Source organism: Falco biarmicus, unplaced genomic scaffold (genome assembly GCF_023638135.1).
Source record: "Falco biarmicus isolate bFalBia1 unplaced genomic scaffold, bFalBia1.pri scaffold_27, whole genome shotgun sequence".
Lineage (NCBI taxonomy): Eukaryota > Metazoa > Chordata > Aves > Falconiformes > Falconidae > Falco > Falco biarmicus.
The window spans coordinates 3,752,743-3,778,591 of NW_026611833.1; the positions used below are offsets into that span (position 1 = coordinate 3,752,743).

At 47.3% G+C, this 25,849-nt stretch overlaps 2 pseudogenes; both read left to right on the forward strand.

Moving 5' to 3' along the window:
* Window positions 1-395: 395 nt before the first annotated feature.
* LOC130143401 (olfactory receptor 14J1-like) lies at window positions 396-1,106 on the forward strand (annotated as a pseudogene).
* A 23,817-nt stretch (window positions 1,107-24,923) lies between these two features.
* Window positions 24,924-25,634, forward strand: LOC130143402 (olfactory receptor 14J1-like; annotated as a pseudogene).
* The last annotated feature ends 215 nt before the right edge of the window (window positions 25,635-25,849 follow it).

Below are 25,849 nucleotides of genomic sequence, written 5' to 3' on the forward strand. Positions count from 1 at the left end.
CCCGGAGGCAGCAGATGTCCAACAGCAGCTCCATCACCCAGTTCCTCCTCCTGGCATTGGCAGACACGCGGGAGCTGCAGCTCTTGCACTTCTGGCTCTCCCTGGGCATCTACCTGGCCTTCCTCATGGCCAACGGCCTCATCATCACTGCTGTAGTATGTGACCACCACCTGCACACCCCCATGTACTTCTTCCTCCTCAACCTCTCCCTCCTCGACCTGGGCTCCATCTCCACCACTCTCCCCAAAGCCATGGCCAACTCCCTCTGGGACACCAGGGACATCTCCTACTCAGGATGTGCTGCACAGCTCTTCCTGATTGTCTTTTTCCTTTCAGCGGAGTGTTCTCTCCTCACTGTCATGGCCTATGACCGCTACGTGGCCATCTGCCAGCCCCTGCACTACGGGACCCTGCTGGGCAGCAGAGCTTGTGTCCACATGGCAGCAGCTGCCTGGGCCAGTGGGTTTCTCAACTCCCTCCTACAGACAGCAAATACTTTCTCACTGCCACTCTGCCAAGGCAATGCCCTGGGACAGGTCTTCTGTGAAATCCCACAGATCCTCAAGCTCTCCTGCTCACACACCTACCTCAGGGAAGTGGGGCTTATTGTGATTAGTTCCTGTTTAGCCTGTGGATGTTTTGTTTTCATTGTGCTGTCCTACGTTCAGATCTTCAGGGCTGTGCTGAGGATCCCCTCTGAGCAGGGACGGCACAAAGCCTTTTCCACGTGCCTCCCTCACCTGGCCGTGGTCTCCCTTTCTCAGCACTGCCATGTTTGCCCACCTGAAACCCCCCTCCATCTCCTCCCCACCGCTGGACCTGGTGGTGTCAGTTCTGTACTCAGTGGTGCCTCCAGCACTGAACCCCCTCATCTACAGCATGAGGAACCAGGAGCTGAAGGGTGCAATGTGCAAAATGATAACTGGATGTTCTGAAGGAATAAAATTATGAATAAAATTTATAATGTAGTTCATCACAGACCCAGACTGTCTTCTGAATTTGTTGTAGTTGCTCATGGTATTTCATTTCTGACAAAGGTATCGTCCCCATTCTAATTCCTTCTGTGATTTTCTTTTCTGAAGGTGCCCTGCTCTCTCTTCATCTAACAAAGCCAAAGGGCCATTAGGCAACTTTATTTTTGCTGGGATTCTTCCTTCCAAGGCCTTTCTGGAGCTGCAGGGACTGTTCCTGTGTCCACAGATGGAGGGGAAAAGGTTCCTGGCATGGCAGCAGTACCAGGGAACACCAGCCCTTGGCTCTCCAGTGCTGTCCTCCTTCCACTTCCACACTCTCCTTCTGACCCCATGCCTTGGTGTAAGGCCTGAGTGCTCGGGCAGCTTGGTCACCGCCGTGCTGCGTGGCAGTCCTGTGAGCGCAGGCAGGGGCAGGCAACGGGCACTCTGTGACGGTGCTGGCCTCCATAATATGTTCTGGACTTGTGGAGACCACCTGAATGCAGCACTGCAACGTGCTTCCTTGAACCGAGGTCCCCGTGCCCGTTGCTCATGACGAGGGCCATCTCCGCGAGGTGCCGAGCAGGGCGCTTCACCCCCGGGCTGAGGTGCTGCCAGCCTCTGGCAGGGGCAGCAGGAGGCCAGGCAGTCACTGTGCCTGCTGCAGTGCTCTGCCTCCGCACGTGCCAGGGACGGGCTCGTGCCTCTGAGCACCCCTGTGCGCGTGAGGCTGGGGTTCAACCACGGCAGCAGTGCATGAGGCCAGCTGAGGTGGGGACACCTCCCAGCGCCTGGCCGTTCCTGTGTGTGACTGCAGGAACAAAGGCCACTGTCCCAGGGAGATTCATCTCACCCGCCTTGGGCAGGCTCATTGCAAGTGCCTCGGTCTGATCACGGCACCCTTTCTGGATGGTGCCCTCAAATGTGTCCGAGCAATCAGGGAGGTTCTGGGGTCCTGGGAAACGGCAGACATCCAGCCTTTGTTCAGGAAAAGCAAGAAGGACAACTGGGAGAAATACAGGCTGGTCATCCTCACCTTAGTGTCTGGGGAAATGATGGTGGAAATACTCCTGCAGCCATTTCCAGGTAACTGTGGGACATCAAAGGGATTGCTGCACCCATACGTATTGAGGCGAGAAGGGGATGGTTTGTACCTGGACCTTTGCAAGGGTTTTGACTTTTTCTCCTGCACTTTCTGTATAGGCAGATGGGTGACTTCTGGAGTGAAGAAATGGAGGATACTGTGGGGGGAAGTTGGCTGGGGGCTTGTGGCTATCTCTCGAGCTAGCTCAACAGCGTCAGGGAGCGAAACCCGACCTTGGGTTCACTTCCTTGAAGTTCCCTTCCAAGCAGTGCGGTGCCCTCCAGAATGGAAACCTGTCCCCTCGCACCCATTAGCGATCTGAAAGCCCCACGTAGATGCGTAGAGTTTCTGTGATGGAGAAAACACTGCTGGGGTGGGTGAAATGGGCTGTGTATCCTTTGCTGTGGGTGGGATGCTGAGTTCTGATGAAAGTCTACAACCTTTACTGGTCTGTGGTGGGTCAGACCGTTCTCAGCAGTGCCTTGTGGTATTTCAGGGTAACATGGGAGTGTGGCCACCATTCATCTCAGGAAGGTGCAGGAAGGAGTCACAGAATCGGCACAGTTAATTGCTCCAGCTAACTGCTCATAGTTAACAGTAATTCCCCGATTAAGGTTTTCAGTCAAGGCCACTACACACAGCTCACAAAAATCAGATAACCACATCATATACTGTATCAGTTAGTACCATACAACGCAGTAACTTCCAATCATGCAGTGTGAGTGTATAAGGCTCTGCCATCACTTCAAGAAGGGACATAGCAAATGCATTATGAATCCTCCCTTCCCGCACTGCTTTGCTTAACTCTGTAACAGCCTCGTATTGCACAGGCTGCCACTCTGCAGGTTGATTTGTCTGACAAAATACTGAACATGCCCTAGCGACGCCCCAAACCCATCACTTAAGTGTTTCCCACTTGCATTCCTGCCACCAATCCCTCAGACCCCCTTTCACCCTCCCCCAAAATACAATCAATGCATCAGGAGAGACAAGGGGATGGGGGAAAGGTCTAGCTCCTTTTCCAGATCTATAGGACCTGGATCAAAAGGTTTATCAGTGTCAATAAAATCATTGTCCGAGTTGTCCTGTTCCCGTGCTTGGTCCTGTGTTGTGAGGGTCGCTGCAGTCAGTGACAGAAGCTTTGGGGGCAGAGGAGGTGTGGACAGAATCGCCATCGCTGACGGTGTCTTGAGAAGAGCCGCGCTGTCGGTGGAATTTACAGCTTCCTCTGGTTTAGCACCGCTAGTAGAATTAGTCCACACTTGGCAAAGAGTAGTCAGGATTTGCCACCAAGATGTTAAATGCATTCCCGACACGGAGCTCCCCTCCACGGCAGCATCATACAATTGGCTGCTGTCTGTACACACTTTCATTCTTTCCAAGTCTCTAAAGTTTCTTGGCTGCTCACCCGTCTCGATGCATACAGGCATTATCCTCGGGGTTTAGGTTGTCCACCTGGTCCAGACAGCAAGACGATCGTTCAGCCAAGCCGTCTCCTCCGGAACGCAGCCCTCTTCCACGAGCTGGCTTTTTTATTGACCAGTTCCGTCCTTATTCTTCCAAGGCTTGGGAACACCACCATAGGGGTCACCATTTGGGGAGACTGAGGCATGGGCTCCCGGATCTGACTAGAAGACCCTTTATGAGTCCATATACATCCCTCACAGGGGAAGACACTTGATTCCCATGTTTCCCACAGCTCATCTCTCACTTCCAGAGGGACTTCATTTGCCGGTTCCTGCTACCTTTCAGCAGCTCATTCAACGTTCTGTGGGACTTGCAGCCTGCCGCTCAGCCTGGCGGTTCATAAACCCATCACGTCGGGGTCACCAGTTTGCTGCAATGGATAGACGGGACGCTGTTTGATGCTAGCAAATGCCGACTTATTGTGCAGAAGCACGAGTTTATATATGTTATCAGAGGTCGCGTGCTTTAAACAGATTGGTTCCTTATGACGCGCGGAAAACGGACTCCACAATCCGTAAGATTGTAAAGTAGGTATGTTTGATCAGCGCTGGGCAGCACGGGGGTAGTCCCGCCAAAAATCGTGCGCGCCTGGCGCGAAAACTTGCGCGATTTTATAAGGCAACTCCTTACATATTCATAACTATGTCGTAATACGCCTATACATATGCATTACCTATCCCCGCTTTGTATTAAAATTAGCTCTGCGAGTCATTTCCATATTTTTCTCTCAACTGAGTTTGCGCAGTGTCCCCTGGTGGTGGTCGTCAGGGGTCCTGAGGATGAAGGCAGGTGAGTCTTCCTCGTGACCGCTAGTTGCCCCCACACCTGGCGCAGGCTCAGTAACGTCCTGCTCTTTGTCCAAACCGCAGAACCGGCTTTGGCTTGTTCTTGCAAGGTTGTAATCTTTCTTTGGACTTATATGGTCATAAAGCTGGACTTATATGGTCATGAAGCCCTTTACTCCCGTACACCTTGTCACAGCACCCAAGCAAACCCTGTAAGATTTGGCAAACAGCTAAACAGACTATCATAGTCATTAAACTTTACAACTTTACCCTAAACAGCTAAGCAGACTATTACAATCGTTAAATCTTACAACTTTACCCTAAACAGCTAAGCAGACTATCATAATCGTTAAACTTTACAACTTTACCCTAAACAGCTAAGCAGACTATCATAATCATTAAACTTTACAACTTTTACCCTAAACAGCTAAGCAGACTATTACAATCGTTAAATCTTACAACTTTACCCTAAACAGCTAAGCAAACTATCATAATCGTTAAACTCTACCCTATCTCTTACCCCCCCCTCTCTCTCAGTCCCCCCTTTTCAAAGAAATTAGTAAATTCTTGTACTCAGACTCGAAGTATTGATTAGATTCTAATTTTTGTCACAGTTGATTTCTCTTCCATTCGCTATAGGAATTTCCAGTTCCCTTAAAACACCAAAATCCACAACGGGCAGCTATACTAATAATTAAAAATAGAAAGACAATTACAATGATCATTACAAATAATTGTTTTAACCATGTTAGATTGGGCAACCAGGATGTCAATTTCTCCCATAATTCAAAAAAACTCCAAGAAGTGTTGTCTTGTGTCACTTTATGTAGAATATTTACTTGTTTCCTAATTTCTTGGAGGTCCTCGGTGATTCGCCCGCTCTGATCGGCATACATGCAACAATCTATATTGATCACAGTGCATACCCCCCCTTGGGAGGCTAATAGCAAATCTAAAGCCATACGATTCTGTGATACTATTTTCGTAAGTCAGTAACTTCCTCCTGGAGTGCCAGGAGGGCATCAACTGTCCTATTTTCCACTGTTTCTATTACAGCTGAGATGTTTATTATTGCCTTTTCCAACTCACTAACCCCTAAAAACGGAATGAACCATCGCGCAAAACTGTGGAAACTCGTTGGTCTGTTTATGAGGGGGTTATTTACAACGTTTCGTTTTTTTCTTATGGGGGGTCGCGTTAACCCGTCAATGATAGTAATATTGGGGACCAGACCTCCCAGAGTGCATGCTCCTCGCCGTCCTATGGGCAAGACTTTATGAGCCGTTGTGCCACACAACCAATACCACCCTGTCCCTTGTGGGGTCAGGAGACCGGTATAGTTTAATTTCAAAAATCCCAAATCTCTACCTGTCATATTTAATGTACGACTTCTGTTACAATTTAGGTGTTCTCCCATAAACAGCCCTTTCCCCGAACTTACTAGGCAGTTATCCCCTAATATGCTGGTCTCTTCAACAGTTATTTTTAGTCCCCGTCCCCACTTAACCTGAGGGTCTGTGCTCCAGATTGTATTTCCCCAAAAGGAGCCATCTTGGCGGTTCATTAGGGAAACTGGCAGTGGGATGCCTATTAACGGTATCTCATAACCAGCATGCCTTGGTATTTGGGTACAGATCCAACAATCTGTTTTATTTAAAATTGTGGTGATGTTTTGAATCGCCTGTATATACCAGTTCTCTCGCCAGGCCGCTGTGTCTATCACCTGTAAAATTATCAGAATCATGTTAAATTTAACCCACATCCTATCTTTTTAGCTTGAGCTTTAATGGCCCTTGAATTTCTCATGTCCAAAGCTTTTGTGGCGACTTCTTCACACGGGTATGATGAATCCAGGCATTCTGTTCTTTAATTTTGATTGCTGTGAAGGAGGTGAGGAGTACTTGGTATGGTCCTTCCCACTGTGGTTTCAAGGTTTTTTCTGCAAGAGACTTTACATATACATAATCTCCAGGTTGAATATCATGTACAGGCCCATCCAGACCCCTTCCTCGGGTCCCAATTACATGTTTTCCAATTTTATTGAGCTGTTTGCTCAATGCCACCATATAGGAGGTCATAATTTCGTCCCCAATTTGCATTGATGTCCCCTTTTGTATTCCATAGGGGCGTCCATACAGAATTTCAAAAGGGCTCAGTCCTTCTCTCACCCTTGGTCTTGTCCGTATACGCAAAAGGGCTAAAGGGAGAGACTGAGGCCATGGCAAGTTTGCTTCTTGTCCCAGTTTTACAATTTGCTGTTTGATTAAGTGGTTCATTTTCTCCACTTGGCCACTCGACTGAGGGCGATATGGGGTGTGAAGTTGCCAATCTATACCTAAATGGTGGCTGGTTTGTTGCACTAATTTTGAAACAAAGTGTGGTCCTCTGTCAGAGGATACGGTTGCTGGAACCCCAAAGCGAGGTATTATTTCTTGTATTAGTATTTTAGTTACCTCCCGAGCCTTGGCAGTTCTGGTTGGGAATGCTTCTGGCCAACCTGAAAAGGTATCAGTTAATACCAGCAAATATCGGTACCCCCCTTTTCTTGGAAGTTCCGTGAAATCAACCTGCCATTGTTGTCCAGGCCCATTACCCTTTCCAATCTGGCCCATTTCTAGTTTGGGAGTATTCTTTGGATTAGTTTGGAGGCAAAGGTCACACTGTTGAGTCACTTGTCTCACTGTGGTATATAAATTTCTAGCCACAATATCTTTTATCAGATGCTTATACAGAGCCTCCATTCCCTAATATGTTCTTCCCGTATTAAATGCCACAGTAAATATGAGGGAACAATTAATTTTCCCTGTGGGGTATAAGCCCATCCCTCTTCATTATATGACCCTTCTAAGTCTGAAATAAGTTTCTGATCTTCCCTAGTGTGAGAAACTATGGACTAGGGTATTGTTTATTAAGATTTATGTTAAGCCCAATGTAAAGGTCAGACAGCAAAAGATATAAACAGCCACCAGATACCGCTTGTGCAAGATAAGATAACCACCAGATGTCCAGGAACCGACAGAAACAGGACAAACTACCCCATATAAGGACATATGAGTGAGGGGTCAACTATGGGACAAAGGAGGAAGACTTCTTACTTCGGCCTCAACGACCACCAGAAGGCAGAAAACGACCCCCTAACAACAACTGAAGCATGCGCAGGGTACCTCCACTACCTCATGAACACGGGAGTAAAGATGTATAAAAAGGGACTGTTTGAACTGCTCAGGACGGCAGTTGGCGGAGCGCAGACTCCCCTGCCGTCCAGCGCTGGTTTTGCTCATATTCTACTTGCTATAATTAATAAAATTTTAATTGGATTATGATCCGTTGTGGTCTCAATTTATAACAATTCTGGTGCCGTGACTCGGATAAGGAACGGTGGGCTTTGGTGCTCCGGGGAGGCGCCCCGCGACATTTCGCGGCCCCGCGACCAACAGCTTACTCCAACCTTACCGACGAACCTAAATTCTAGAATAATGAGCAAAGGAGAAACCGGTAAAATCCCATAGAAATTCTGTGCACGGGAGTCCGGACGAAGACGCAGGACGCGTAAGTATATTGCGAATTTGTTCGCGGGTTTGCCGTTCGGGCGGGATTGGGTTTCCTGGAATATAACGAGTGAGAGGTTCGATATACTGAACCAAGCGAGTGCGGACTCTTAAGTACTGCGTTTCCCATCTCCCGCGAGGGACTGGGCCAGGAACAAGGGGAGCGAGTGAGTGTATGTTTGTGGATATTCCAGAAGATGGGGGCGAAGGGCAGCAAGCCTTCGACTCCCATGGGAAGGGTACCCACTGTACCTAAGAATACCCCTCTGGCATATATCTTAGACAATTGGAGATATTTCCCTGGAACTCTAGGGAAAGATAAGCAGAAGATGATAGAACATTGTACTAAGATATGGGGAGGGAAGAAAATTTCTAAAAATGTCTTTTGGCCAGTCTATGGGTCAGAAGAAGATTGGGTAAGACAGCAATTAAACCTCTGGGTTAATAATAAAAAACCCCTTAACCCGGAGGAGAGTCGATATGCGGAAGCGTGGCTAGAAAGACCGGGAGCTAGACTTTACCCACTGAATGAAATGAAAACTAAACAAAAGAAAGAGCAGGAAGAGTTAGACGAAACCCTTCTAACCCCCCCCTCCTTACATACCTCCTCCTGCTCCCGCAGAGGTCCCCAGAGCGCCCACTCCCCCACCAGAGTCGGAACAAGGGTCTCCCCCTCTTCCTAGACGCGTAACTAGAAGTCAGAAAGGGGCAGCTCCATTCCCCAATGTCTCTTCCTATGTTCTTCCCGTATTAAATGCCACAGTAAATATGAGGGAACAATTAATTTTCCCTGTGGGGTATAAGCCCATCCCTCTTCATTATATGACCCTTCTAAGTCTGAAATAAGTTTCTGATCTTCCCTAGTGTGAGAAACTATGGACTAGGGTATTGTTTATTAAGATTTATGTTAAGCCCAATGTAAAGGTCAGACAGTGTGAGAAACTATGGACTAGGGTATTGTTTATTAAGATTTATGTTAAGCCCAATGTAAAGGTCAGACAGCAAAAGATATAAATAGCCACAAGATACCGCTTGTGCAAGATAAGATAACCACCAGATGTCCAGGAACCGACAGAAACAGGACAAACTACCCCATATAAGGACATATGAGGACATACTTGGGATGAGATGCAATCTATCCTTGGTCAATTATTTACTACCGAGGAAAGAGATATGATTAGACGAGCAGGAATGAGACTGTGGGATGCTCAGCATGCCCAGGGACCCCAAGCAGATATTAAATGGCCACTCCAAAGACCTAATTGGGATAATCAGGTTCCAGTGCATAGAACTCATATGCAGGACCTGAGAACTATAGTAATTCAGGGGATTAGGGAAGCAGTACCCCGTGGCCAGAATATCAATAAAGCATTTAATGAAATGCAAAAGAAAGATGAAAGCCCTACTGAGTGGCTGGAACGACTGAGGAAAGCCCTTCAGCTGTACTCTGGGGTAAATCCAGACGACCCTTTAGGGCAAGCGCTCCTCAAAACTCAGTTTGTGGCAAAATCATGGGAAGATATCAGAAAGAAGATTGAAAAGTTAGAAGACTGGCAGAATAGAGGGTTGGATGAATTATTGAGGGAAGCTCAGAAAGTCTACGTAAGGCGGGAAGAAGAGAGCAGCAAGCGACAAGTAAAAATGATGCTAGCAGCGGTCAGAGAGGATCGCAAAGAGCGAACTGGTGAACACAGATCTGCTGGAACGAAACAAGGGAACGTAGTAGTAAAGAAGGAACAGAGATGTTGTTTTTACTGTGGAAAAAGGGGACATATAAAACAGAATTGCAGAGAAAGGATCAGGGATGAGGAAATATTGAAAACGGAATAGGAGAGTCAGGGGCTCTATATCTTAGGGGACCGGAGTCATCATGAGCCCTTGATAAAATTAAAAATAGGTCCCCATAAACAAGAGTTCACCTTTTTAGTAGACACTGGGGCTGAGAAATCAACTATTAAGCAAATACCTGAGGGATGTAAAGTTTCCCCTGAAAAAGTACAAGTAATTGGGGCAAAAGGAGAACCCTTTAAAGTAAGCAAAATCAAAAATGTGGTATTCGAAACTGAAAATAAATTTGGAATGGGTGAACTCTTGCTCGTCCCTGAAGCAGAATTTAATCTGTTAGGACGAGATTTAATTGTTGAATTGCAATTAGAAATTAAAGTGAAAAATCAAGAGCTAACAGTGTCTGCTTATCCTTTGACCGTGGATGATCAAAAACAAATTAACCCCGATGTCTGGTACTCTCCGGACACAATTAGTAGACTGGAAATCCCACCGATTAAAATCCAAATTTCCAAACCCCACATACCTGTGAGGGTAAGGCAATATCCCGTATCCCTAGAAGGACGGAGGGGATTAAAACCAGAAATGGATCGATTGTTAGCACAAGGAATCTTAGAGCCTTGTATGTCACCCTTTAACACCCCCATTCTGCCTGTAAAGAAACCAAATGGGAAATATCGGCTCGTACATGATTTAAGGGAAATAAACAAAAGAACTATCACCCGGTTCCCTGTAGTAGCAAATCCATACACACTGCTAAGCAAGCTAGGACCCCATAACTCCTGGTATAGTGTGGCTGATTTAAAGGGTGCCTTTTGGGCCTGCCCACTGGCAGAAGAATGCCGTGATTATTTTGCCTTTGAATGGGAAGACATTCTGCTGCAATAGTTTTCAAAGATAGTTTAGGGGATTCTATAAGTATTCCCTCATACTTTAATAATCGGCTATCTGTAAGCCATTTTTCTGCTTTTTGTTGTAACACTCCCCTGATATTATGAGGCGCATATAAGACAACTTCTCCATTAAAGGTAATGCGATTCGTTTCCTCAAGTAATAAGGCAGCAGCAACAATGATTTGTAAACAACTCGGCCAACCCCTGCTCACAGGGTCCAACAGCTTTGATAGGTATGCCACCGGTTTCTTTTGTCCGGCCCATTCCTGAGTTAATACTCCGAATGCCGTTCCTTCATATATGTTAACAAATAAATGGAACGGCCGCTTTAAATCTGGGAGGCTTAAAACCGGTGCTTGGCTTAGCTCCCTTTTGAGACTGGCAAACTGCTCTTGATCCTGAGGGGTCCACTTGGGCATTTTGTCTTTAGACAGTTGTTCATATAAGAATTTAACTTTAAAGCTGTAGTTCTCTATCCATTGCCTACAATACCCAAATAGCCCTAATGCCTGCCGAATTTGCCTCTTAGTGACAGGCATAGGTAATTCCAGAATTCCTTTAATGCGCTCTGGATCCAATATCTTCTCGCCGCTAAACAAATAATGCCCCAAGTATTTCACTTTTTCCTCCACAAATTGTAACTTTTCTTGTGATACCCGTAGTCCCTTTTGTGCAAGAAAGTTTAGGAGTCGAATGCTTTCTTTCCTTACATCCTCCTTATTATTCCCTGCTATGAGCAGATCATCTACATACTGTAACAGCATGTTTCCCGTTTGTACCTGGTATTCTTTTAAGAGCTCTTCCAGGGCCTGTCCAAACAGATTAGGGGACTCAGTGAACCCTTGGGGGAGCACGGTCCATCTCAATTGCTGCCTACGGCCTGTCTCTATGTCTTCCCATTCAAAGGCAAAATAATCACGGCATTCTTCTGCCAGTGGGCAGGCCCAAAAGGCATCCTTTAAATCAGCCACACTATACCAGGAGTTATGGGGTCCTAGCTTGCTTAGCAGTGTGTATGGATTTGCTACTACAGGGAACCGGGTGATAGTTCTTTTGTTTATTTCCCTTAAATCATGTACGAGCCGATATTTCCCATTTGGTTTCTTTACAGGCAGAATGGGGGTGTTAAAGGGTGACATACAAGGCTCTAAGATTCCTTGTGCTAACAATCGATCCATTTCTGGTTTTAATCCCCTCCGTCCTTCTAGGGATATGGGATATTGCCTTACCCTCACAGGTATGTGGGGTTTGGAAATTTGGATTTTAATCGGTGGGATTTCCAGTCTACTAATTGTGTCCGGAGAGTACCAGACATCGGGGTTAATTTGTTTTTGATCATCCACGGTCAAAGGATAAGCAGACACTGTTAGCTCTTGATTTTTCACTTTAATTTCTAATTGCAATTCAACAATTAAATCTCGTCCTAACAGATTAAATTCTGCTTCAGGGACGAGCAAGAGTTCACCCATTCCAAATTTATTTTCAGTTTCGAATACCACATTTTTGATTTTGCTTACTTTAAAGGGTTCTCCTTTTGCCCCAATTACTTGTACTTTTTCAGGGGAAACTTTACATCCCTCAGGTATTTGCTTAATAGTTGATTTCTCAGCCCCAGTGTCTACTAAAAAGGTGAACTCTTGTTTATGGGGACCTATTTTTAATTTTATCAAGGGCTCATGATGACTCCGGTCCCCTAAGATATAGAGCCCCTGACTCTCCTATTCCGTTTTCAATATTTCCTCATCCCTGATCCTTTCTCTGCAATTCTTCTTTATACGTCCCCTTTTTCCACAGTAAAAACAACATCTCTGTTCCTTCTTTACTACTACGTTCCCTTGTTTCGTTCCAGCAGATCTGTGTTCACCAGTTCGCTCTTTGCGATCCTCTCTGACCGCTGCTAGCATCATTTTTACTTGTCGCTTGCTGCTCTCTTCTTCCCGCCTTACGTAGACTTTCTGAGCTTCCCTCAATAATTCATCCAACCCTCTATTCTGCCAGTCTTCTAACTTTTCAATCTTCTTTCTGATATCTTCCCATGATTTTGCCACAAACTGAGTTTTGAGGAGCGCTTGCCCTAAAGGGTCGTCTGGATTTACCCCAGAGTACAGCTGAAGGGCTTTCCTCAGTCATTCCAGCCACTCAGTAGGGCTTTCATCTTTCTTTTGCATTTCATTAAATGCTTTATTGATATTCTGGCCACGGGGTACTGCTTCCCTAATCCCCTGAATTACTATAGTTCTCAGGTCCTGCATATGAGTTCTATGCACTGGAACCTGATTATCCCAATTAGGTCTTTGGAGTGGCCATTTAATATCTGCTTGGGGTCCCTGGGCATGCTGAGCATCCCACAGTCTCATTCCTGCTCGTCTAATCATATCTCTTTCCTCGGTAGTAAATAATTGACCAAGGATAGATTGCATCTCATCCCAAGTATGTCCTCATATGTCCTTATATGGGGTAGTTTGTCCTGTTTCTGTCGGTTCCTGGACATCTGGTGGTTATCTTATCTTGCACAAGCGGTATCTTGTGGCTATTTATATCTTTTGCTGTCTGACCTTTACATTGGGCTTAACATAAATCTTAATAAACAATACCCTAGTCCATAGTTTCTCACACTGTCTGACCTTTACATTGGGCTTAACATAAATCTTAATAAACAATACCCTAGTCCATAGTTTCTCACACTAGGGAAGATCAGAAACTTATTTCAGACTTAGAAGGGTCATATAATGAAGAGGGATGGGCTTATACCCCACAGGGAAAATTAATTGTTCCCTCATATTTACTGTGGCATTTAATACGGGAAGAACATAGGAAGAGACATTGGGGAATGGAGCTGCCCCTTTCTGACTTCTAGTTACGCGTCTAGGAAGAGGGGGAGACCCTTGTTCCGACTCTGGTGGGGGAGTGGGCGCTCTGGGGACCTCTGCGGGAGCAGGAGGAGGTATGTAAGGAGGGGGGGTTAGAAGGGTTTCGTCTAACTCTTCCTGCTCTTTCTTTTGTTTAGTTTTCATTTCATTCAGTGGGTAAAGTCTAGCTCCCGGTCTTTCTAGCCACGCTTCCGCATATCGACTCTCCTCCGGGTTAAGGGGTTTTTTATTATTAACCCAGAGGTTTAATTGCTGTCTTACCCAATCTTCTTCTGACCCATAGACTGGCCAAAAGACATTTTTAGAAATTTTCTTCCCTCCCCATATCTTAGTACAATGTTCTATCATCTTCTGCTTATCTTTCCCTAGAGTTCCAGGGAAATATCTCCAATTGTCTAAGATATATGCCAGAGGGGTATTCTTAGGTACAGTGGGTACCCTTCCCATGGGAGTCGAAGGCTTGCTGCCCTTCGCCCCCATCTTCTGGAATATCCACAAACATACACTCACTCGCTCCCCTTGTTCCTGGCCCAGTCCCTCGCGGGAGATGGGAAACGCAGTACTTAAGAGTCCGCACTCGCTTGGTTCAGTATATCGAACCTCTCACTCGTTATATTCCAGGAAACCCAATCCCGCCCGAACGGCAAACCCGCGAACAAATTCGCAATATACTTACGCGTCCTGCGTCTTCGTCCGGACTCCCGTGCACAGAATTTCTATGGGATTTTACCGGTTTCTCCTTTGCTCATTATTCTAGAATTTAGGTTCGTCGGTAAGGTTGGAGTAAGCTGTTGGTCGCGGGGGCCGCGAAATGTCGCGGGGCGCCTCCCCGGAGCACCAAAGCCCACCGTTCCTTATCCGAGTCACGGCACCAGAATTGTTATAAATTGAGACCACAACGGATCATAATCCAATTAAAATTTTATTAATTATAGCAAGTAGAATATGAGCAAAACCAGCGCTGGACGGCAGGGGAGTCTGCGCTCCGCCAACTGCCGTCCTGAGCAGTTCAAACAGTCCCTTTTTATACATCTTTACTCCCGTGTTCATGAGGTAGTGGAGGTACCCTGCGCATGCTTCAGTTGTTGTTAGGGGGTCGTTTTCTGCCTTCTGGTGGTCGTTGAGGCCGAAGTAAGAAGTCTTCCTCCTTTGTCCCATAGTTGACCCCTCACTCATATGTCCTTATATGGGGTAGTTTGTCCTGTTTCTGTCGGTTCCTGGACATCTGGTGGTTATCTTATCTTGCACAAGCGGTATCTGGTGGCTGTTTATATCTTTTGCTGTCTGACCTTTACATTGGGCTTAACATAAATCTTAATAAACAATACCCTAGTCCATAGTTTCTCACACTAGGGAAGATCAGAAACTTATTTCAGACTTAGAAGGGTCATATAATGAAGAGGGATGGGCTTATACCCCACAGGGAAAATTAATTGTTCCCTCATATTTACTGTGGCATTTAATACGGGAAGAACATATTAGGGAATGGAGGCTCTGTATAAGCATCTGATAAAAGATATTGTGGCTAGAAATTTATATACCACAGTGAGACAAGTGACTCAACAGTGTGACCTTTGCCTCCAAACTAATCCAAAGAATACTCCCAAACTAGAAATGGGCCAGATTGGAAAGGGTAATGGGCCTGGACAACAATGGCAGGTTGATTTCACGGAACTTCCAAGAAAAGGGGGGGTACCGATATTTGCTGGTATTAACTGATACCTTTTCAGGTTGGCCAGAAGCATTCCCAACCAGAACTGCCAAGGCTCGGGAGGTAACTAAAATACTAATACAAGAAATAATACCTCGCTTTGGGGTTCCAGCAACCGTATCCTCTGACAGAGGACCACACTTTGTTTCAAAATTAGTGCAACAAACCAGCCACCATTTAGGTATAGATTGGCAACTTCACACCCCATATCGCCCTCAGTCGAGTGGCCAAGTGGAGAAAATGAACCACTTAATCAAACAGCAAATTGTAAAACTGGGACAAGAAGCAAACTTGCCATGGCCTCAGTCTCTCCCTTTAGCCCTTTTGCGTATACGGACAAGACCAAGGGTGAGAGAAGGACTGAGCCCTTTTGAAATTCTGTATGGACGCCCCTATGGAATACAAAAGGGGACATCAATGCAAATTGGGGACGAAATTATGACCTCCTATATGGTGGCATTGAGCAAACAGCTCAATAAAATTGGAAAACATGTAATTGGGACCCGAGGAAGGGGTCTGGATGGGCCTGTACATGATATTCAACCTGGAGATTATGTATATGTAAAGTCTCTTGCAGAAAAAACCTTGAAACCACAGTGGGAAGGACCATACCAAGTACTCCTCACCTCCTTCACAGCAATCAAAATTAAAGAACAGAATGCCTGGATTCATCATACCCGTGTGAAGAAGTCGCCACAAAAGCTTTGGACGTGAGAAATTCAAGGGCCATTAAAGCTCAAGCTAAAAAGATAGGATGTGGGTTAAATTTAACATGATTCTGATAATTTTACAGGTGATAGACACAGCGGCCTGGCGAGAGAACTGGTATATACAGGCGATTCAAAACATCACCACAATTTTAAATAAAACAGATTGTTGGATCTGTACCCAAATACCAAGGCATGCTGGTTATGAGATACCGTTAATAGGCATCCCACTGCCAGTTTCCCTAATGAACCGCCAAGATGGCTCCTTTTGGGGAAATACAATCTGGAGCACAGACCCTCAGGTTAAGTGGGGACGGGGACTAAAAATAACTGTTGAAGAGACCAGCATATTAGGGGATAACTGCCTAGTAAGTTCGGGGAAAGGGCTGTTTATGGGAGAACACCTAAATTGTAACAGAAGTCGTACATTAAATATGACAGGTAGAGATTTGGGATTTTTGAAATTAAACTATACCGGTCTCCTGACCCCACAAGGGACAGGGTGGTATTGGTTGTGTGGCACAACGGCTCATAAAGTCTTGCCCATAGGACGGCGAGGAGCATGCACTCTGGGAGGTCTGGTCCCCAATATTACTATCATTGACGGGTTAACGCGACCCCCCATAAGAAAAAAACGAAACGTTGTAAATAACCCCCTCATAAACAGACCAACGAGTTTCCACAGTTTTGCGCGATGGTTCATTCCGTTTTTAGGGGTTAGTGAGTTGGAAAAGGCAATAATAAACATCTCAGCTGTAATAGAAACAGTGGAAAATAGGACAGTTGATGCCCTCCTGGCACTCCAGGAGGAAGTTACTGACTTACGAAAATAGTATCACAGAATCGTATGGCTTTAGATTTGCTATTAGCCTCCCAAGGGGGGGTATGCACTGTGATCAATATAGATTGTTGCATGTATGCCGATCAGAGCGGGCGAATCACCGAGGACCTCCAAGAAATTAGGAAACAAGTAAATATTCTACATAAAGTGACACAAGACAACACTTCTTGGAGTTTTTTTGAATTATGGGAGAAATTGACATCCTGGTTGCCCAATCTAACATGGTTAAAACAATTATTTGTAATGATCATTGTAATTGTCTTTCTATTTTTAATTATTAGTATAGCTGCCCGTTGTGGATTTTGGTGTTTTAAGGGAACTGGAAATTCCTATAGCGAATGGAAGAGAAATCAACTGTGACAAAAATTAGAATCTAATCAATACTTCGAGTCTGAGTACAAGAATTTACTAATTTCTTTGAAAAGGGGGGACTGAGGGGGGGGGGGGTAAGAGATAGGGTAGAGTTTAACGATTATGATAGTTTGCTTAGCTGTTTAGGGTAAAGTTGTAAAATTTAACGATTGTAATAGTCTGCTTAGCTGTTTAGGGTAAAAGTTGTAAAGTTTAATGATTATGATAGTCTGTTTAGCTGTTTAGGGTAAAGTTGTAAAGTTTAACGATTATGATAGTCTGCTTAGCTGTTTAGGGTAAAGTTGTAAGATTTAACGATTGTAATAGTCTGCTTAGCTGTTTAGGGTAAAGTTGTAAAGTTTAATGACTATGATAGTCTGTTTAGCTGTTTGCCAAATCTTACAGGGTTTGCTTGGGTGCTGTGACAAGGTGTACGGGAGTAAAGGGCTTCATGACCATATAAGTCCAGCTTTATGACCATATAAGTCCAAAGAAAGATTACAGCCTTGCAAGAACAAGCCAAAGCCGGTTCTGCGGTTTGGACAAAGAGCAGGACGTTACTGAGCCTGCGCCAGGTGTGGGGGCAACTAGCGGTCACGAGGAAGACTCACCTGCCTTCATCCTCAGGACCCCTGACGACCACCACCAGGGGACACTGCGCAAACTCAGTTGAGAGAAAAATATGGAAATGACTCGCAGAGCTAATTTTAATACAAAGCGGGGATAGGTAATGCATATGTATAGGCGTATTACGACATAGTTATGAATATGTAAGGAGTTGCCTTATAAAATCGCGCAAGTTTTCGCACCAGGCGCGCACGATTTTTGGCGGGACTACCCCCGTGCTGCCCAGCGCTGATCAAACATACCTACTTTACAATCTTACGGATTGTGGAGTCCGTTTTCCGCGCGTCATAAGGAACCAATCTGTTTAAAGCACGCGACCTCTGATAACATAAATAAACTCGTGCTTCTGCACAATAAGTCGGCATTTGCTAGCATCAAACAGCGTCCTGTCTATCCATCGCAGCAAACTGGAGACCCCGACGTGATGGGTTTATGAACCGCCAGGCTGAGCGGCAGGCTGCAAGTCCCACAGAACGTTGAATGAGCTGCTGAAAGGTAGCAGGAACCGGCAAATGAAGTCCCTCTGGAAGTGAGAGATGAGCTGTGGGAAACATGGGAATCAAGTGTCTTCCCCTGTGAGGGATGTATATGGACTCATAAAGGGTCTTCTAGTCAGATCCGGGAGCCCATGCCTCAGTCTCCCCAAATGGTGACCCCTATGGTGGTGTTCCCAAGCCTTGGAAGAATAAGGACGGAACTGGTCGATAAAAAAGCCAGCTCGTGGAAGAGGGCTGCGTTCCGGAGGAGACGGCTTGGCTGAACGATCGTCTTGCTGTCTGGACCAGGCAGACAACCTAAACCCCGAGGATAACACCTGTATGCATCGAGACAGGTGAGCAGCCAAGAAACTTTAGAGACTTTAAAAGAAATGAAAGTGTTCAGCAGACAATTGTATGATGTTGCCGCAGAGGGGAGCTCCGTGTCGGGAATGCATTTAACATCTTGGTGGAAAATTCTGACTACTCTTTGCCAAGTGTGGACTAATTCTACTAGCGGTGCTAAACCAGAGGAAGCTGTAAATTCCACCGACAGCGCGGCTCTTCTCAAGACACCGTCAGCGATGGCGATTCTGTCCACACCTCCTCTGCCCCCAAAGCTTCTGTCACTGACTGCAGCGACCCTCACAACACAGGACCAAGCACGGGAACAGGACAACTCGGACAATGATTTTATTGACACTGATAAACCTTTTGATCCAGGTCCTATAGATCTGGAAAAGGAGCTAGACCTTTCCACCACCCCCTTGTCTCTCCTGATGCATTGATTGTATTTTGGGGGAGGGTGAAAGGGGGTCTGAGGGATTGGTGGCAGGAATGCAAGTGGGAAACACTTAAGTGATGGGTTTTGGGAGTGGCTAGCGCATGTTCAGTATTTTGTCAGACAAATCAACCTGCAGAGTGGCAGCCTGTGCAATACGAGGCTGTTACAGAGTTAAGCAAAGCAGTGCGGGAAGGGAGGATTCATAATACATTTGCTATGTCCCTTCTTGAAGTGATGGCAGAGCCTTATACACTCACACGGCATGATTGGAAGTTACTGCTTTGTATGGTACTAACTGATACAGTATATGATGTGGTTATCTGATTTTTGTGAGCTATGTGTAGTGGCCTTGACTGAAAACCTTAATCGGGGAATTGCTGTTAACTATGAGCAGTTGGCTGGAGCAATTAACTGTGCCGATTCTGTGACTCAGGCAAGGTATGCCAGGGACAACTGTTTGCAAATGAAGGAATGGCTATTAAGGCAGTCAGGGTGCGGGAGTCTTGCCACAGTCTTGCAGGGTCCTAGAGAGTCACTAACTTTAATACTAACTTGATTGATTGGCTTCAGAATATTTTGCAGCAAGTCGAACATCAGGAAGCTCAAGGGTTGCTTTTAAAACAACTAGCTGTGATAAAGTCAATGAAAATTGTAAACGGGCAACTTTCACAATCGCAACCCCAACATGTGTCAAATGATTGTAACGCAGAACTCACAGCAGACTGTAATTCTCAGGCTGAGTTCTGGAATGCAGCATAACACATTTTTGCTTCTCTAATCTCTTCTGTAAGAATAGTACACGCTTTTAACTTGCTTAGTAAATTAGGCTGCTAGCTTGCTAATCAAAGTAATACCACAAATACTATTTTTTTCCTGGCTTATTAACAGATGTTGATTCTGTCCATCATGTGTTGCTACAGAACCGAGTTGCTATTGATTTTTATTATTAGCACAGGGACACAAGTGTGAAGACTTTGATAGGATGTGTTATGTGAATCTGAGTGACCACTGTGAATTAATTTACAAAAGTATACAAAACTTAAAAGCCTTAAAACAAAGATCTGCAACAGAGCCAGGGGCGGGAGGCCTTTGGTCTCTTCTCACGGCTGGGAAACTTTGGGCCATGGCTCAAAAGTATTACAGGATTTATTATAAATATCTTTAACCACCTTATTGATGTTTGCCTTATGTCTCCCATACCTTTTTTTCCTGTATTCAGTGTTTAGTTGATTGTAACATAAATCAGGTCATGGTCACCCAGCTACACACAACCTTTGCCTTGTCGCAATTAACAAGCAAAAAAGAGGATAGAGAATGTCTGAAGAGAGATATAGGAGAGGAAGCTGGAGAATATTTGACCTAACAAGAGATGAGAGAACAGCTGGGTATTGTGAAGGAGACCAGGAAAGATAAACATGGTTATCTAGTGTTTAATAGGTGTCTGCACACTTGTAGTGACATATAGCTATGTAACTGCATGAATGATTTCTGCCCTGAGCCTGGTGGCGCATACAGCTGCGGTTTGTGTCCGGCCTCAGATGTGAATAGGGGCTTCTCTGTTATGGTAAAAGTGTTTCTCTTTGCATAAAAAAGAGAGGGAATGAGGGGAATGACCCCAGAGGTATGTTCAGAGAAGGCATGCGATGTTTCGAACTTTTTGACTGAACCAGTTCTTGTTTGGTGTGCCCTTCCACCTATGTATAATGTTAATCCAAAAGAAGCTGATATTGTTTACACTTTGTCGATAATTGTCTTTCTGTAGATGCTAATGTAGTAGGAGGCTATGATGGGAACGTGTGGCAGCGGTTCTTCTCTTATCCAGAGTAACAGCAGGGAAAGCATTAAAGAGTTAAATCACCTTGTTTGGTAGGCAGTTCAGAATGTGAGTCAAAATTGCCACTGCTTTTTGGTGTTGGTTCAAGGACATGGCTGTGAGGATTTTGATGGTATGTGCTGCGTGCATTTTAGGCGCCCCATTGCAGCAACATGTTATCAAAATCTGAGAAAATGTCAGCCTTTTTGGCATCCATTCACTCAATTGGCAGTATTGTTTGTTTGCTATTGCCTTGGTTGCTGTCATGTTTGCAAGGGCCCTGCAGAACATGGCAAACCTGGTACTAGCTGTTCAAAAGCAAAAAGGGGAAATGGTAAAACTGTACGGAACAAAGACAGTGGGTTATTTTGACATTGATAATATGTCTTAGATGTTTTTTTATTTGTTCTATTACTTGTGCCTTGTTTTTGCTCGGTTTCAGGGGTTCTTTTGTGCAACAGGAAGGGGGAGATGCAGGAGCGGGCTGCAAACTAGGACCATGCGTGGCAATCAGTTAGCTGAGGGGAATGTGCTCGAGCTTGTCTAGACAACAATTAACATGATGAGGCATGTTTACAGAGCACAGGGGAGCGGGAGACGGATGGCGCCAAGGATGGCGCCAAGGAAAGGTAACACCTTGCGGTTAATTGCTGGTAGTTAACCACCAATCAGGGATTGCCTAGTATGCAAGGCTTAGCTTCAAGAACCAATTAGTTTAAAACGTGCAGCCAGCTCAAGCCGGTTGTACAAGGCCTTGGCTCGGTAGGTTTGGAATATGTCAAGGGGTGGACGTTCCATAACCACTCTCGGCAACTACCTGCAGTGGTTGAACATCCTCAGTTCAAAAAGTGTTACCTTGGCTCACATGGAATGCTGCATACATTAATAAGACTCTCAGAGGCTTTTCTTCTCCAGAGTGAACAGCTGTAGATCTCTCACCCTGTCTTCCTGGGAGACATGTTCCAGTCCCTTCAAGAAGCTTGGTGGCCTTTTGCAGGACTTTAGTAGGTCAACAACTCCCTTGCTCTGGGAAGCCCAGCCCTGGACATGGCCCTCCAGATGTGGCCTCAGCAGTGCTGAGAGGAGGGGAAGGGTCACCTCCCCCCATCGGCCAGCGATGCTTTTCCTAATGCAGCCCAGGGGGCCGTTGGCCTTTGCCATGAGGGTGCATCGATGGCTCCTGCTCAGCTGCTTGTCCTCTGGCACCCAAAGGTCCTTCTCTGCAGAGCTGCTCTCTGGCCGGCCTGCCACCAGCAGGATAGCCCCAGGAGGGCTGGATCACGGGCATGCCTCCCCCAGGGGATCGCTCAGCACCAGCAGCAGCATCTTGCCCATCCTGGAGATGAGCTTCAGCTCTGGCACAGGCCGCAGGGTGCTACAGAGTCACCTGGGAGAGCAAAGCCCTCTCCTGCCAGGGCTGCGCAGCCCAGGCCTGTTGCCCTCTGGCCTCGGGGACTGCAGCCCTTGCTCTCGTGGTGGGAACGTCCTTCATCCTTCTGCTGCCCCCTGCCACCCGCTCCAGCATCCTCTGCTGGGCAGCAAACCCCTCCCACACAAGGGCTCCCATCCCTGGGTACCGGTGTCCGTGTGACAAGCCTGCCCTTGGCCCTGGTGCCACCCCTGAGGTGCTGCAGCCCACATGGGCCCCAGAGCCCACCGCCTGGGGCGCGGGCAGCAGGAGCCCCCTGTGCCACCACAGAGCTGTGACATCAGTGCCGTAAGCGCTGAGGAGGGGCAGGGCAGCTCCCACGCCTTTGGTGGGGGATGGAGACACAAGGTCTGTAGGGGAGACCTACAGGAAAGATGAGGGGAGGGGGACGCTCTGTGTGAGGTCAGGGCAGCTCAGATACATGGAGCTCTTGTATTGGACAGGCAATGAGGTTGGGTGAGAGCTTGAGTGTGGATCAAAGGGGAGAGCAGCCAGGGTGGCACTGAGGGAGGAATTAGTTGTGGTTTGACACTGGCCAGCACCCAAATCCTTTTATATGCAATATCCCTGTGGTCACTGGGGGTCAGCTGCCCCAGCTCCTTGCGTCCCCCCAGTCTCCTTGTACCGCAGGCAGAGTGTGAGAAAGAGAAGCCTTGGTGATTACTCTGCAGCGGTGGCCAAAGCACTGGTGTGTGGTCAGCGCTGCCTTAGGAAGAGACGCAAAGCACAGCACCAGAAGGGCTGCTGTGAAGAAAATGCACTCCACGCCAGCCCGAGCCGGGACAGAGTGACGGGTCGTACAGTCAGGGTGAGGCATGAACAATGTCTGCTTGAAATGACCTGAGGAAACCTGTGGATCACAGAGCCTGTCTCTTCTGGGGGAATCCGTCTCCTTGGTGATCACTGCACAGGTAAGCAAGGATGCCAGGAGCCCAGGGGACTGACAGGAAACTTCAGACAGAATTGTTGTTGAAGGGAGAATCAGAAAGCTCTCTCTGACCATGTGCAGTGCAGACCCCTTTCTCTGAGGCATCCCCCTGGCCTGCTCTCCCCCCAGCAAAGCCTCTGCCCTCAGGGCTGGGGGTCCCGAGGCGTGAGCCACCCCCTCTGCAGCCAGAGCTCCAGCAGAGCCGCGGTGCAGCTCTGCAGCCACGTGCCCCGGTCCCTCTGCAGAGCACAGGGGCTGAGAGCAGCTGCCCGGCAGTGTTGGTGTGTGGGAGGTGGCGAGCAGAGCTGGGCAAGGGCAACGCTGCCCTCAGTGCCTGGCTCGCTCGCCCTGGACACTCTTACCTAGGCCATCAGTGCAATTTTACTTCTTTCTCTGCCGTTTTGGGTTAGTTTTATTCTCTAGCTCTTGCTGTCAGGCTCTCTGGGGATGGGTGTTTCAGCTGCAGAGTCACACTCTGACCTTGTGGGTCCTCTCCTGCAGGTGTGTCCATGGGAACAAGTGTCCCAGCTTTCCTCTCACCCGTGGGGCTGTGGGCAATGCCCTATGTGGGGCTGGGCAATGGGCTGGTTCTCCCTGAACCTGATGCTCTTGTTAGGGCACTTGGCTACCTCCTTGAAGTTCCCTTCCAAGCAGTGCGTTGCCCTCCAGAATGGAAACCTGTCCCCTCGCACCCATTAGCGATCTGAAAGCCCCACGTAGATGCGTAGAGTTTCTGTGATGGAGAAAACACTGCTGGGGTGGGTGAAATGAGCTGTGTATCCTTTGCTGTGGGTGGGATGCTGAGTTCTGATGAAAGTCTACAACCTTTACTGGTCTGTGGTGGGTCAGACCGTTCTCAGCAGTGCCTTGTGGTATTTCAGGGTAACATGGGAGTGTGGCCACCATTCATCTCAGGAAGGTGCAAGCCCACAGAAACTGGGAACCAGAAGGACAGACCACCTCCCCTCACTGGGCACTCACCCACAGGCAATCCTCTTGCCTCACAGACCTCACTCTGTTCCACCGGAGGGCAGCAAAAATGCTCTGCTTTTCTGACATCCGAGAATACGCAACAGGAGAGATGGGGGGGAGCTGTGAAAAAAACTAAAGCTCTCTTACAATGCCTTCACCCTTCCCGTTCCTTAGCACTGGCGCTGCAGACGCTGACCAGCCCTTCTGCGTTGGCACTGGTTTCAGAGGACAAAGTTAAACACCAGGACTGGTCCCTGCCCTCACCCACTGCTGCAGAGTGGGGCTGGCTGGTCAAGAGCCCGTGGGCAGATGCCCTGCTCTTCATCACCCACACGGCCAGCACCAAGCAGGGCTGCAGCCACACAGCTGCAGGAAGGTCTCCGAGAAAAGAGAGGGATGTCTGTGTGTGACGGGGGGATGGTCTGTGGGAAATGGCTTTGATTTTGCTTGCAGAAGTCTCCCCTAAATTATCGCTGTCTTTTTCTCCTGTGACAGGACCATATGCCCGGAGGCAGCAGATGTCCAACAGCAGCTCCATCACCCAGTTCCTCCTCCTGGCATTGGCAGACACGCGGGAGCTGCAGCTCTTGCACTTCTGGCTCTCCCTGGGCATCTACCTGGCCTTCCTCATGGCCAACGGCCTCATCATCACTGCTGTAGTATGTGACCACCACCTGCACACCCCCATGTACTTCTTCCTCCTCAACCTCTCCCTCCTCGACCTGGGCTCCATCTCCACCACTCTCCCCAAAGCCATGGCCAACTCCCTCTGGGACACCAGGGACATCTCCTACTCAGGATGTGCTGCACAGCTCTTCCTGATTGTCTTTTTCCTTTCAGCGGAGTGTTCTCTCCTCACTGTCATGGCCTATGACCGCTACGTGGCCATCTGCCAGCCCCTGCACTACGGGACCCTGCTGGGCAGCAGAGCTTGTGTCCACATGGCAGCAGCTGCCTGGGCCAGTGGGTTTCTCAACTCCCTCCTACAGACAGCAAATACTTTCTCACTGCCACTCTGCCAAGGCAATGCCCTGGGACAGGTCTTCTGTGAAATCCCACAGATCCTCAAGCTCTCCTGCTCACACACCTACCTCAGGGAAGTGGGGCTTATTGTGATTAGTTCCTGTTTAGCCTGTGGATGTTTTGTTTTCATTGTGCTGTCCTACGTTCAGATCTTCAGGGCTGTGCTGAGGATCCCCTCTGAGCAGGGACGGCACAAAGCCTTTTCCACGTGCCTCCCTCACCTGGCCGTGGTCTCCCTTTCTCAGCACTGCCATGTTTGCCCACCTGAAACCCCCCTCCATCTCCTCCCCACCGCTGGACCTGGTGGTGTCAGTTCTGTACTCAGTGGTGCCTCCAGCACTGAACCCCCTCATCTACAGCATGAGGAACCAGGAGCTGAAGGGTGCAATGTGCAAAATGATAACTGGATGTTCTGAAGGAATAAAATTATGAATAAAATTTATAATGTAGTTCATCACAGACCCAGACTGTCTTCTGAATTTGTTGTAGTTGCTCATGGTATTTCATTTCTGACAAAGGTATCGTCCCCATTCTAATTCCTTCTGTGATTTTCTTTTCTGAAGGTGCCCTGCTCTCTCTTCATCTAACAAAGCCAAAGGGCCATTAGGCAACTTTATTTTTGCTGGGATTCTTCCTTCCAAGGCCTTTCTGGAGCTGCAGGGACTGTTCCTGTGTCCACAGATGGAGGGGAAAAGGTTCCTGGCATGGCAGCAGTACCAGGGAACACCAGCCCTTGGCTCTCCAGTGCTGTCCTCCTTCCACTTCCACACTCTCCTTCTGACCCCATGCCTTGGTGTAAGGC